The 15,493-nt window shown below is 40.7% G+C and overlaps 1 protein-coding gene across 1 annotated transcript in view; it reads right to left on the reverse strand.

Moving 5' to 3' along the window:
* Nucleotides 1–15,493, reverse strand: part of RNF220 (ring finger protein 220) — a 334,291-nt gene that overhangs the window by 44,112 nt on the left and 274,686 nt on the right. The gene's annotated exons all lie outside the window — the stretch shown is intronic.

Here is a 15,493-nt window from a genome sequence, read left to right on the forward strand (position 1 = left end):
GAGCTGTGTTGTTTCAGGAGGTTCTTCCTAGAACAACTAAAACCTCCACTATACAATGGCAACCAGACTTGCTATAGTAGAGGTCTGTACATTTATTAGCAGACATGATTTCACTTACAAAATATTCCTATCCTTTTACAAGATCCTGTATCTGCACTTGGAGTACTGCTTTTGTGTATGTTCTTTTAAAGTGGATATTTTAGATGAAGTACAGAGTGAATGTTTCCCACCTTTATTACATTTGTATTGTTATCACATTGACCAGGTTCAGACAACACACTGCAGCTTGTTGTGGGTTATTTAACCCATGATAAGTTGTGGTGCCTGGTTATATATACAACCCCCACTCAGTGGTTGTCATGTTGTGTGAACACAGCAAGTGTGGGTTATGCAAGGGTTAAACAACTCTCACACAACCCTAAAATAGACCATGCTTGCCAGGTTTGCACAACATGACAATCCCAAGCGGAGGCTGAATATTCAAAACTGTGGCCACACATGTCCTGCATGCACCACAGTCTCATGATAAGCTATCACGTCATGCAAACAGAATGATACTGTTGCAAGTTCTGGGCTCATGACACCACAGTGCAAAGAGGAAAGTTGCTTCAATTCTTTTAAAAATGGGCCATCTGCAGAAGTCCTTGCCAAGTGCTGTTCTATAGCTACACTGTCAGAACCTGGGAATGGCTATGCGGTCTAATGAAGCATTCCCTATTATTGTTACAAAGCACCCCTAAGTATCTCAAGCAGTTTAAAATCCTTAGATACAGAAGGTCATACAGGCATATGCCAAGACTCAGTATAAAGAACAAAATCGAACCAAGTTTGATAACAAATTATTTAGGCTAGAGATGTGAAGGCCTGAAAAAATAACTGAAAAAATTCAGAGGGAAAAACAGCTTTCCATCCCCCCTCCCCACAAAAATTGAACAGATTTGGATTATGAAATATTTTCTCTTAGAATTTAAGACAAGGAGTTTATATATTGTTCCCAAACCTTTATCCCCCGCTCAAAAGATTTCTACAATCAATGTAATACGATTTTATAGAAAGACAAGACATATAAAATGTCTGGAAATAATGAAGCCATGGGAAAAATGTTTTTTTTTAATCCTCTCAGCTTTGCTATTTCTTCCATTTCTTGCTAAAATTATTGAACCAGTGTATTTTTTACCGATAAACATTTTGGGATGTTCCAAGTCATGCTCACTTTCCCAACATGTGAATAGAGTCACCATATCATAATATGGAAGAAAATGTACATTCTTGACAGTTTCGGTTTTGTTCTAGGGAGCCCTGGGTTCCTGGACTTGCCTTCCTCTGCCTCCAGTTCCTCCTACTTCTTCTATCTTCTAGGATGAGTCAGATGTTTCAGGGACTACTTGCTGAAGTTCCCTCTTGTCAGACATAAATCAGTAACCTAAAATATGTTATGTATAACTTGGTTTGCTCATAAAGTAATCATGTGTGGTATATTACATTTTTAAAATGAAGTTTATTCAGACAATAATTACAAATTTACTGATTTCACTTTTTAAAGTTTTAAAATATAACAATAATCTTATGAGCAAACCAAGTTATACATAATATAACTTTAGGAACATAAAGGATGCTTTATGTTTCTAAAGCAGCTTTCCTTAACCCAGTGCCCTAGATGTTTTAGACTACAGTACCCAGCATTCCTGACCACTAGCCATCCTGCTGATAAGACAATGAAGTCCAAAATATCTGGAAAGCACCAGGTTGGGGAAAGCTGTCCTGAAACAACAAAGCGACTTTATATCAGTAAGGAGTACTAAAAAGCATTGCTTATTTTTCAATCCCCCCAACAAATTTCTGTTTCCCCCAAACTCCCCCCCCCCAAAAAATGTTTTTCTTTTCCCCCATGGCTTCAGAATTTCTGGAAATTCTACCCCTAATTTAGGCTGTCTCAAAAGTTACTAGTGAAGTGAAAAATATAGCGTCTTTCACAATTGGGTCCATGGAATAAATATATGGCTCAATTCTGCTGATAAGAGGGTGCAAGAACCAGAGAATCCGCATAATGGAAAATGCTGCATCACCTGTGAAAAAGTAGCACTTGCACAGTAGTTTGCTTCACTACAACTAATCCCCATATAGTGAAGGACAATGAAAGAATGGTTTGAGGTACCAATTGCATCCTTAGTTACTACAAAGTATGCATATTTCTGGTGCTAAGACAGACCCAGAAAATAGACTTCACCAGCAATTCATAGCATCACATCATCTTTGTGAAGGTGAACAACAGAACTACAGTAGATAAAGCACAGAATCCCTTTACCTACAACATTTATTAACAGGGCTGGCAAATTTCCGACTTGTCCATTGACAGCAGAGTTAAGTGATTGTCAGTTAATGCATTGTGTGTGCAAAACACAGCAGCTTCAGAGTTCTACCATCTGGACTGTTAAAGATAGATTTGTTTGCACTCAATATTATTCCAAATTTGCACACGCGTGATTACTTCCAACTGAAGTTGTATTCCTCATATGGTAACTGTGTTTACTTGGTTGGCATTTATGGCTATGCTGCTGTGTGTTGTTATTGATTTAAAATTGCAAGCCACCTAGAGGGAGTCAAATTTACAGGATATACAAAAATAAAAATAAACAACTATTAAGTAAATAAGATAATGAAGTGCCAGAAGAACCTGTGGGAATCCTTTAGTGCAGAACCGGAGAGCTAATCTACTTGTGGCGTATATATCTTGTCTGCACTGCTACTATGACAGAAGAGTCTTCAGTGCTGGCCTCTCCTGTTTTCACTGTGCATAAGCAACAACGTACAACTCTTGATTCTTCATTTTAAAAAAGATTGTAGGCCAATCCGAATCCAATTCTACCACTCCTTTGCTTCACAGCCACAAAATGAAATGGACAGAAATAAATGTGTGTTTACAGTAGTTGTGTGTAATGTTGATGGTTTTGGTGGAAAATTCACTCTCAAGTTAAAGGTTTTTTTAAAAATGGTAGGTTTTGCTAATTATTTTCCCCACAGCATATAAGAGCCATTTGCTGAGCTCATTCACCTGTTTTCCTTAAGTGGTGCTCATTGGTTTCTGTGAGAGGAATAACCAAAAAAGAGGAAAGAAAAAGGAAAGCCAGCAATAAAAGCACTTTACTGCTGCCAGGCCTCACACACATTTCCTGGGAACAGCTCTTGGCAGTGTTTGTTTCCTCAGCTGCTGAAATATCCCCAAACTAGCACCAAGAGAACACAGTGGCACGGATGTGGCTTCCTTTTAAACGTGGCTTAGGGAAAAACAAACTGCCTTGCCTCTTTAAAGGCAAAGGCCAAAAGGAAAGGATTACTATAGTCAGTCTTTGAAGGGTAACATTTGCTGAAATTATTTATTAAATTGCATTGTTCTATTATCCTGTTGCACTATAACTGATCATGTAAGCAAAAATTGGATTAGTAATGTTCATGGCTCCAGGCTGATGGAAAATTAACCTGACCACAGAAAGATGGCAAAGTCTAGTTTCACTGCCTGTTTTGAAGGCACTGAATCAGGATCATGGGATTTATAACAAATGAACAAACAGGTCTCCAGTGTATGAGATCATGCATGTGGACTACTATAGCAGAGATGCTTCTCTAAAGTTAGCTTTCATGCTGCAAGAAAATGAACACAACTGTGGCTGCAAATGTGCAGCCTGACTGCTTTACTAATAGACAAGAACACTGGGCCCACTATTAATTATGACCATTAATATTTTGTGGGACAGCTGCATGCCAAGGTGAACGTAATCAAGCCTATGCCTTAAGGGGCAAGCTGGTTGATTGCAGAAGGATTTTCCCTCCTGTAATCAGCATCTCAGAACTTGCTTAACAGCATCACACAAGTTCCCTTTGTACCTTCAGCGCGCATTGGATGCAACTGGAAAAAGGATCCCATATCCAAGCTGCTATGGCAATTCCTCTATCCCTGTGCCAACCTAATGTTCAGCAGCAGGCATACAGGCATTTGTGTGCTTGTGTGTGAAAGGGTGCCACCAAGGGAAATATGCAAGCAGTGGCTTAGCAGTCATTGGCGTAATTTCCATGAAGCTGGCACATTGCTCCCATGAAGAGAGAGTGGAAACAAAAAAGGAAAGAAGGGAGTTAAAGTAATCTTGAATTACTGAACAGGTTCACATCACCGGATCAATAAGTACCAGTGACAGGGATCACAGTCACATTGCAATTCTGCCAATAACAGAGTAGGGTGGAAAAGCTGAGAGGACGACTTTTCTTAAGCAGTAGAGCATGAAGCAGCAAGCTCGGTAAGCAACAAGAGCAACGTCTTGGTTTATAAGCACCAGCAAAAACAGCAGGCCTTGCTGTCCACTTATTTAAATAACAATGCACTCAGATTTGATTGAAAGAGTCATGGGATAGAATAAAAAGGTTTAAATTTCATAAGCCAAACCTGCATGCTCATTGCAAACTAATTTTCATCTAGGCTGGGAAGACGAAAGAAAATCAGTGTTAATTTAATCAATTGATCAGGCTATTGATTGCAAAACTGGAGCTGCTAGTTAGCCATCTGTAGTAATGCACCCGGCTTTTGAAGCCATAACACACACCATTGATTCCTTCACCTGTTACACCAAAATAAATAAAAAAACAGGAACGCACGTTGCAAGGTGGGAGGGATGGAACGGGATCAACTCTGCAGTCCAAGGAGAGGAAGCAAGCCACTAAATACGCGAAGCCAGAAAATAGGGGCAGCACAGTGTCTTGCCAGTTTCAAACTGAAATTAGTTACAGATGCAGTCACGGTGTCTTGTGTAAACGCTATCGATTGGGAAGCTGACAGTCTTAGGAGCCTCAATGCTAGGACAATCAATCCGGCAACAGTGTCACCTGCCACTTTGCTGAATAGTTGACAATGCAATTATCCAGTGTGGAGGCAGGGAGTTGGCGTGTGTCAAACGCAGTTAACCACTTTCCAGGCACTCCTCGATAATGTGTTTCACCGCCTGGTGCAAGAGACGACATGCGAAGACAAGGAACAGTTTAAAGTCATCGAGAAGCCGCACTCCTACTCTCTTTGGTGGGGTGGGGGGTGGGGCAGAAGAGGGGAATAGTCATGCTGTCCCAGCTTAAGAACTGTATTTTAAAATGCTATTAAAATTGCGTCAATCAACTTCTTGGCAGTTGAGGCTGAAGGGCAACCCCAAAGCCCCTGAGAGAGGCTGCGTTCAGGGCAGATGGCTTGAAAAAATAATAATCCAATGACTGGCTTAGAGAGTGGGACCTCCACACCAACTTGAAAAAAATATGTGCGCGTGTGCACACACCCGACTACTGGAGTAATGCTGCAAAAGCTAAGAGTGGATGAGCTCACACTGCTGGTCTAACAGCAAAGAAAACGTACATTTAAAATGAATGTTCTCAATTTGGAACCTACTCAATTTCCAGCATGGAGTAGTTTCAAATGTCACCCCTTTCCCCCAGATTCCTCCTGCCAATTTAGTAAGTTTAAGAACCACGTTTTCATTCTCTCTGCCCCCCCCAACCATTAATCTCTCCCTTCCCTGTTGCTGTGCAACAGACTCATACTAAGAGAAATGGTTTACACAAAATGCTACCAAGCTGAGAACAGAAAGTAGAATTCTCCTTAATCTCTTTCAAGTTTCAATAATCTTGTCTGCAATAGGTAAAACCTCAGTCATTCCCTTTACTTAAACCACACTCTCTACAGAATGGTACCTGAAGTGGTCATGCAGCAAGTACCAGAATTCTTTCTGTGCAACTTTTAACCTATTGCGCCTTAATTTATTTATTTATTACATTTTTATACCGCCCAATAGCCGAAGCTCTCTGGTAGAAGTACTGAGAATCTTACAGCTTAAATCCCCTCTATAATCTTACAGTTTAAATCCCCTCTATATTCAAACTGCAGCCTGTCCTTCTCTAACCATGCTGAACTTATTCTGCCGTATCTTTCCCTGGAGGCCATTGTAAACATCTCACCATAATTTCCTCCAATACTAGACGTGGATGATCCCAGGTATAAGCAAAACAGGGCTAACTAAAAGTAAGATCATGATTTCTATTTCGACATTCGCTAGATAAGCAGAAGTATATTAAGAGAAAAATAAATTTTTAAAATTACATAAAAACAGCTTGACAAGAACCTGTAAGTTTCCTGGACCTATGGAATGTTGAGAGTGTCTGTTGGGCATTTTTTATGGGAACTGGAGGAAGAGAGAAAAATATATGACCTGTTCAAACCCCTATCAGTTTATAGTATGTGGACAAGGGATTAAGGTCAGGGGAAGCATGCCATGAGATTAAACTCCCCTCCCTGCATTACACAGGTTTAAGGAAGAAGGAAAGAGACACACCTTCTTCCTTTTCCCACTCCAGAGAAGTGAGCCCAACAATATCAACAGGAATGAAGAGCACATGTTTGTGTCTGGCAGCAAGCCTTTACTGCTATGTAGCACAGTGGGGGAAGCTCACAGGAGAGTAGAAAATATTCTTTTTTCTTCCCCTCCTACTGAAATGTCGCCCTATCCTACAGTGATCTCCACAGAGCACAAAATTCCTGTTCCAGTCTGGATAGAGCACAAAATAGATTTTTTTCCCCTCTTACGGGCTGGGAGTACACTGCAACACTTTGTTGCAGGTCCCCACTTGTCATCTTCCAAATGATAATAGACATTTCAGCCCCCCTGTGGTTGTAATGTGTTGAGACAATAAACATTCAGATATATGGCCTTGTATGTTCATCAGTAAATCAAGACTTTTTGACCAATAAAATATCATCTGCCCATCTGAAGCTCCAGAACAGCAACTTGGTTGGAAGTGACCAGGCATTCCAGAAAACATATATTGTGCAGTTTTTCTGGGTAAAGACGTGACAATTTACATTTTTAAAATGGAAAAAAGGTACAAATTTTTTACACAATGGAAAATTATAACAACAGGAAGAAAAAGTAAGAGTTTTTCCCAACTTAACTTTCCACAGGCAGGTTGTTGCTGATGTGGAAAAACATTCAGTCATGCTATTCTCATATGAATTCTAAAGTAGCACATGGCATGAGGGCTATACCACATTCTTTTTCTGAATGTATACATTTGCCATGAAGAGGATGTGCAGTTCCTGCCTAGAGACTCATCTACAATGTGAGACAGAATTAACTTCTTAGAATATTAAAACGATTTAGGGCAAGCTTTGCCTTCTACTTTCAGTTACTACTTCAAAATGCTCTCTAAACTAAAGGTTCTTTACAATACCACTGAAATCCTTACAGCATTACATTTCTACACACCATAAGCTTATTTAGCAAGGCAAATTTCAAGCTGTTAACAGCCCCAACACTAATTGCTTTCCTAAAGGAACTGTGGATCTAATTTCTACTCTGTTGTAAAGCTCACTAGTTAGCCTAAAGCAAATCACCTTTCAGTCATATCTATCTCACATAGTTGTCATGAGGCAAAAATGCTACAGTGAACTCTCCTCGGAGAAAGAGTAGACACAATATAACATGATCTTTACTACTGATGCATAATGGTCTTGTCTCACTAGATTTCTACCTTTACCAATTTGCAGAATACATCCTAAAAACATAGTTAGTATGAAGACATAGTTTGTATAAACACTGTCTGTGTTCACATTTAACATTAAATTAAAATTCTTTTGAACTGATTGATGTTCTCGCTTGCAGCAGGAGTAATTGGGCACAGTGTGCACCTCAACAACAAATGTTCCATCCACAGTTTCTTTATCGTGATGTGCGAATTCGAAACTCTGGCTTGTCCCACTACAGAACATCTTATATGGCATGCCAGTATAGGGGGAAATCTTTTTATTTTGTCTCCCCCTCTCAAAAAAGGAGTGACTGTGCAGGGAAAGAAGTGAACAGAGGCTGGTCAGTGTCCCCCTACCCACCCTTTTTATCGTTAGGACTTGTGAATCTGAGTATCTGACACACACACACTCCCACTGCCAAAAGAGAAATAACTTTAAAATAAAGGGCAACTATTACACTTGAACGGTTTAACTCTTGTATCTGAGGTAGATTGGGCCTGTTCCTCAGAGCTCTGTGTTTAACAGCTGAGTGACAAGCAGAAACTCAATAGGTAGAGTTTCCCCCAACAACTGGAGATGGGAACTGCACCCACTGAAGTTCTGGCTGTCACGCAGCTGAAGAATAGGCAAAATATATATGCTGCTTCCATCATCATAAACAAACCGGCAACAAACCATGGGTTAACCATGAGTTAGCATTATGTGTGAACCAAGTCTCTGTGTTGTGATGGGATTGAACTTGGGTGACACTTTTGTCCCTTCTTATTTTCCATCAGATGCATGCCAAGGAAATGAACTAAGAAAACCAGGTATTGTGTATGCACACATGCAGCCATATCAGGGCTAGAGGAGACCTGCAAGAGCTGACAACAGCAAGAGTAACAGGAGGATTTCTTTAGTTGACTTTAGTGATTTTTGTTAACTATTTGTTCTATTCATCTCAATCGTAGAACTTAAATACACACACAAAGGTACCAATTTAAAAAGAGCATGAAACTACAGAAGCAGACAGCCCTGAAAAAAAATATTTATTTCAGTAATAAGAGAAAGCATATTACTAAGGAGGAATCACTGAAAGAAGAGATTTTCAAAGTTGGAAACAGGAGAAAGAAGTTTAGGACTTCATAGATATGAAGCTCCCTTAAGCTGCTCTGTGCTGACAGCTCTCCCCAATTCACTTCCTTCTGTCAAGTCCATTCAGATCCATGGACAACAAATATTAGTTACATATTCATTCATCCAAGGATCTGTACACACCTTTTATTTCCTGACCAGTTCCTCTGGGAAATTTCATTGCCCTTTCACTAATGTCACTGGCAGCTCTCTTAGATATGATCTTAAACACAACTTTAACAGAAACTGGATGATGGAAATCAGGCAGGCACCAGTTCGCTTTCCAGGCTATCCAAAAGAAAGGTGCTTCTTCCTTGTGCTCCAGAAATGAAAACAAGAAAATAACTTCAAAGGAAAATAGATGGAATATCATCCACTTGTATAGTTTTAGATCTCTAACAAAACACCTACATTTTGCTAGAAGCTTAATATTTGTATAAGACAAATGGATAAAGTGATAGGAGTAAAGGGGGACAACGCATTCCCATATGAACATGGCAGGTTGTTCCACATTACAAATAATTATCACTTAAGCTATGATTCTTTGATTCCTCTACTGTAGGGACATATATCTGCATCTTCTGGAAGTGTTTACAATTCTTCTAGGTCTCACACACATAAAGAAAGCATCGTCGCTACTGCTCAGGGAGATGCCACTTCTGCACTTTATCTGTTAAAAGCCTGCTGTGACATCAGTGCTCACAGTAAAAAGCATTTTGGAAATTAGAGGGACAAACAGGCTGCAAGCCAACAGTGGGTTGGCAGCCATCTGCTGGAAATGCCAGGCATTTGTATTTCTAATCAGACTGACTTTTCAAACGGTCATAACAAGTGCAGCTAACAATACACGCCCATGCAATGCTCCGCTGTGGAAGGAAATTAGGGCCCTAAACAGGCCCTTCACTTGCAAATTAAGAAGAGGCCTGCTACATCTGACCATCTATTCCAGCGCCTTGTTTCCCAGAGGCTAGCCAGATGCGTCCCTGAAGCTAAACAGAAAGGCCTGAAGGCCACAGTCCTCCCTACAGCATTTGTCTCCAGCATGTGGTATTCAGAGGTATACTGCCTCTGAACAGGAAGGCTCCATCCAGGAGGCTCCCTGCCGGTTGATAGCATTTTCACAAACAGGCCTAGAACACCAGAAATGGTCGGGTTACCCATACCTTCAACCTGAAGGAAAGGAAAGGAACCTCTCGTGCAAGCACTGAGTCATTACTGACTCTTGGAGGGACGCCGGCTTTCGCTGACGTTTTCTTGGCAGGCCTTATAGCGGGGTGGTTTGCCGTTGCCTTCCCCAGCCGTTACCTTCAACCTAGCTGTGTGCAATTTTGTATTGGGCTACTTATAAAAGAAACATCTTCAAAAATTATGATTTTCTATCAAGTTCATCTTAGGTTTTTGTTAATCAGTTTTCCAAAAGCCTTCCAGACTGACTTAATGACCTTTAAGGCATTGCCTCTTTGTATGATTTTCAAGGCAACTGAAATTCCCATGAGTGCCAGGTGAATAGACAGATGACCAGCTGTTCTTACACTTGACAGAAGGTGGAGTGCAGGGAGGGCGAAGAGGTGCTACTCGACTACATTCTTCAACCCCTTCATATCTGGAGAGGACAGCAATCTCAGCTCTATCAGACAGCGCAGCTCAGAGTTTAAATGGAACTTGCTGCTCGCTTGCTTTTCCTGTCTCTGTCTCTCTCTCTCTTTGAAGTTGCCTGGACAGCTTCCTCAAGCTGGCGTTATCACTCCCTCTAACCACTCTTGGCAGGCAATCTAATTCCCCCTGAAAAGGTCACCGCCATTTTAACTGCCTTTCAATCACATTAGGAGTGCTGCCGCTCGTGCCCGCAGAGCTGCGCCTGCAGCTCTCCTGGCTGAGGTGCGATCGATAAACTGACATACCATTTCCCCCCCCGCCCCCCACTTCCAACTCCCCCTTTCCTAATGGCTCCCTCCCTGAGCCAGACTCCCCACCCCTTTATTAACATCAGCTTCTTTGGCTAAAGGAATGACACAAGATGCTGATTGACCAAAACTCTCCTAAAAGTGATACAACATAGGGGGAAGAGATAACCTATCATGCCTTAATCTACTTAGCCCGTTTGCCCCAACAAAGGGGGAGGGGGGTTTGGCTCTCTCCCTAGATATACAGAGGCAACAACATCCTGGGGACGAGCCAGCTCAGGCTCCTTTGAAGCTAGGTTACTACAAAGAACAAGCCTGCCTCCAGCTCCCTTCCATGCAATCATTACTGTTATCTCTCTCGCATTCACCTTTTTTCCCTCACAGTTACCACTGCCGTGTTTCCTCCATCGATCCTCGTGTAAGACAGTGTTTTAAGTCTGCTCGCCTTTTGACTGTACTAAGCCGTTTAAGAGATGACAGCAGCCTCTATCAGCACAAAGCCAATATGATTCTTTTCGGATAAAGCACTTTTTTCTCACCCACTCTCCTTCCCTCCCACCCACTCACTCTTTGAAGTAACAGACACGCTCACAAAAATGCTAAGCTTTCAAAGGGGGGGGGGGAAGAAAGCATTTTTTGAACTTCTCTCTGCAATTCTTTAAAGGGATAACCTTACAATGTAAACAGCTACAGAAAATGAGCAGCTGTTCTTGAACAACTGACGATTTGCTACAAATACAGGGAATTTAAAGAAAAAAGTCAGAAAGAAAAAACTCAATGCCTGTTTCAGGAGCAGCAAGTAGGGTGCAGCTTTTGGAGCACTGACCACAGAAAATAAAACCTCCACAAAGTTTAGCAGATAAGGATGCTCAGCATGCTTACTCTGCCCCACTGATTGTAGAGCTTTTAAATAAACTTCAGGACACTGCAAAATAACTTTGTGTCCTCCAAAATGTCTATTGCTTGCTGCTGTAGTGTACCAAACACTCAGAGTTGCTGCACTGAGAAATCAGAGATGCTACTTGAACAAGCCAAGCTTGTTTTCTTTCTTTTCAAATTTATATATCCAACACGTTGATTTTTTTTTTAAAAAAAGATGTTTTGCTTTAAATAATCTTTATCAGGTGTACTGCATCTCTAAAAGAAAGCCAAGCTTAAAATAATATTTGCATGTAATACAAACATGAATACCTCTTAAAACTTAATTTATGACCTGTTTACCAACACACTGACTAAAACATCCTCTTCTATGTAAAAATCTAACCAGGACAGAAATGTGTTTTTTTTTCATGTCAAGTATCATAATTGACATGAAACGATCATGTACTGTATTTATTATTGTCCAAATTATAAATATATAGCCTAATCAAGTTTGCATGCAATGATAAGCCAGGAATTTTGGCTTAATATACCACGATGTGAATAAACCATAACGTAATAAACTCCTGCTTCATCTCTCCCTTTGTGCAAGAAGGTAAACTAACAAGAAAAGACAATGCTTTGCATAACATCTGAACCAAGGATAATTGCTAAGTGTTGCCAAACAAACCAGGATTCATAAATCAGTAACAAACCTGATTTAAAAATGGCTTACAATGCTGGGTTGTTTGGGCACAGTTGTCCAAACCTGGGATTATGGTTGTCACTCAAAGTTATCATCTTCATGGTTTGTTTACAGACTTCTACAAAGTGGGGAAGGGAGTGGAAGAAAATGGACTGCAATCACTGGCAAACAGCATGGGTATTTCCATGCCATGGAGAAATCCTGCTTTGCTAACCTTTTCTTCAAGAAAGTTCTAGGCCCTAAACTTTAAGTAAGTGATTTTGGTTAGTGTCTTTACATATGTATCTATGTAGATACACACACAAACACACCCACACACAGAGAGAAAGAAAAAAATTCTCATTCCACAATTGGCCTCCTCGTCCTGTAGTGCAGAAACATATGGACTACAAGAGTGGGTTTTTTTTTAGATTAGTGTAAGTTCAGTATGTTACCAACCTTTATCCCATCATGCAACTCAAGGCATTCACAAGCAGCCTCCCATCCAAATACTGACCAGATCCAGACTTGCTTAGCTTCAGCAAGATGTCTGCATGATGTTCCCTCAGACATGATGAACCTAGAGGTTCCACTTAATTGGAAACACTTTTTTATAGGAACCAATTTGTATACAAGCTTATTCCAGAAATATGAATTAGAAATTTAGAAATCTTGTGTAAAGCTATTTAAATTGGCCTCTTAAAGCCAAACACACTTACTAAAAAGTATGCTTCATCGAACTCAGTGGGAATTATTTCAGAATAAACAAGCATAGGACAAGTTACCTTTGTCTAAAATCAATCTACCCCAATTCAGATACCTAATTAGAACAAACATATACTTACGGTTTTCACCACACATGTAAGAAGAATCAACAAAACGCCTAGACACTATCATCTATTACTTCAGCCTGTGTTTGGGATCAGTTTCTGACCAATGAGTTGAAGCAAGTCACCTGAGCCTAAGCTGAGCTTAACATTGTCACTGCAAGAGGAGCCTAAGTTGAGCACCTACACTAGGTTAGGACAGGCCTACCTGAAACCTTAATTGATTCCACTTCATAAAACTGATGTTCCAATGTTAAAACTGTTTTATGTTACCTTTTTTCTAAAGCTGATCAATTAACACTTAGAATAATTGCTTCATGTTAGTCTACATAACACTGATTAATGTAAGTTGTGATAAATAATGGGATACTTTCTCAGACTACAGACAAGACTAGGCTTCCCCCACCCCCAAATCAGATAGGGCTCACAGTTGCAATCCCAGAACTCTCCAATACACTACAGCACTGGTTAAAGCAGCTCTACATCATTTTCATCCTGTCCTAGCTTTGACCCTACTTAGAAGAGTCTGACCTCCAACGAAACCTGTCCATTCATATTGTTCTTTAACAAGCTGTGTTTTGAATCTCACTGGGGAGGATAGTGACATAGTATACTAGTCTTTGCTACATGGGCCTTGTATAGGTTCTAATTGAACCTATAACCATCACTACTCTGGGAGAGTGGGACAACATATACAACACAGAAGCGCCAAATATAAGACCCTGATCTGAGCCAGCAAGTGTAAGCAGCACTAACTAAAAGAATTCAGTGATCCTAAAGTACCATCCACACTGAGGCGTGACACTGTGTCTCTGCATTATTTATGGCTCCGGTCTTGTCTCCTTCCACTCAGCATATGTGTGCATCTGCGGGGAATAATCCTGTTGCATCTCTTCTTCAGGTGCTATTGGAACATTCAATCACTTCTGGTATAGAGAGTCAGCCGACTTAACTGCTCTCAGAGGCAGCTGCACAAATTAGTGATCATTTCAATTAAGAGGGAAGCCCAGAACTATGACTAAGGTAACGGAACAGGAGATTGGCGCCTCTTGAGAACAAGCAATTCTTATGTAACAAAAACATAAACTTTTTGGGAATCAAGAATGTTCCTCCAATTTGAATTTTTAAAAAGGGGTGCCTCACCTACCAGGAGTTTGAGAAACACTGATTTAAGCTCAGGGGGAAAACCTGTCAAACTAAATGATTACAGGAATACTTCGATGGGTCAGGTTTCTGTCCCAAATCACATATCTTACACCTTGCTCAAAGGTCTGATTTGTGTGATCACAGCATGGTTAACAAGCCGCTGTGACTTGTTCACCCCACCACGAGTGCTAATTATGTACAAACCCGGGTGGCATAGCTTATTTGAGGGCAGCAAACCTCAGATAACCCATAGACTGTTGCTGAATTATTGTAGGGTTGCTGCCCCACCCTCACAACAAGCCATGTTGCTCAAGGTTTGGACGACACAAAAAACCATGCTAGCAAGGGTAATCAGGAAAATCTGGCTGGCATGCGATTGGCATGTGCAGCAGGGGCCACCATGGCTTATTTCCCTCACTGCAATCGTGCAAGCCACCCCAAAGAGAAAACTGGTAGTATATGAACTGTACTTCACCACCAAGTGCTCCATCTCTTAGAGTCTAAGAGTTAGTTCTAGCTCTATCCTCATGGCCCATCTAGCTTTATTGGACTTCTTGTATCCATGTTTTATCTGTCCCAATGTAGGTATCTGCAAGAGACAAACACTGTGAATTCTCCTACTAAAATGGAATTAGGACCTGATCAGATTAACATGGAGTAGAAGGTTACCAATGCATTTTATAAAATGGATGTATATGTGGTATTGCACATTTTAAACGCATCCAGCATGGAACTCCCAGTTTAATTTTATTTCTCGGTATGCATTTTGGCATCAACTTCTAATACTGAAACTACAGAATTCAGGGCAAAGAAATTTGTCTCTTAAATCCCAATCACATTAAGGTAACAGTTTGGACACAGTATGTGGCAAGAACAGGACAATAAAAAAGCTGATCAAGAAAATATGCAGGGATTATGTGGGAAGTAGATTCTAATGATCAGGGGTCTGAAAATATGAAGAGAGACTGAAAGAACGGGGCAGGGCATGTTTAGCCTGGATAAGAAAAGATTGAAGGGAGACATGATAGCACTCTTCAAATACTTGAAAGGTTGTCACACAGAGGAGGGCCAGGAACTCTTCTCGATCCTCCCAGAGTGCAGGACACAGAATAATGGGCTCAAGTTACAGGAAGCCAGATTCTGACTGGACTTCAGGAAAAACTTCCTGACTGTTAGAGCAGTACGGCAATGGAACCAGTTACTTAGGGAGATTGTGGGCTCTCCCACACTAGAGGCATTCAAGAGGCAGCTGGACAGCCATCTGTCAGGTATGCTATAAGGTGGATTCCTTCATTGAGCAGAGGGTTGGACTCAATGGCCTTATAAGACCCTTCCAACTCTACTATTATATGATTCTATAAATGGCAGTTTCCCTCCCCACCCCACCTCTGAATTCAAATAACATAATAAT

Source organism: Elgaria multicarinata, chromosome 1 (assembly GCF_023053635.1).
Source record: "Elgaria multicarinata webbii isolate HBS135686 ecotype San Diego chromosome 1, rElgMul1.1.pri, whole genome shotgun sequence".
In the NCBI taxonomy this organism is placed as follows: domain Eukaryota; kingdom Metazoa; phylum Chordata; class Lepidosauria; order Squamata; family Anguidae; genus Elgaria; species Elgaria multicarinata.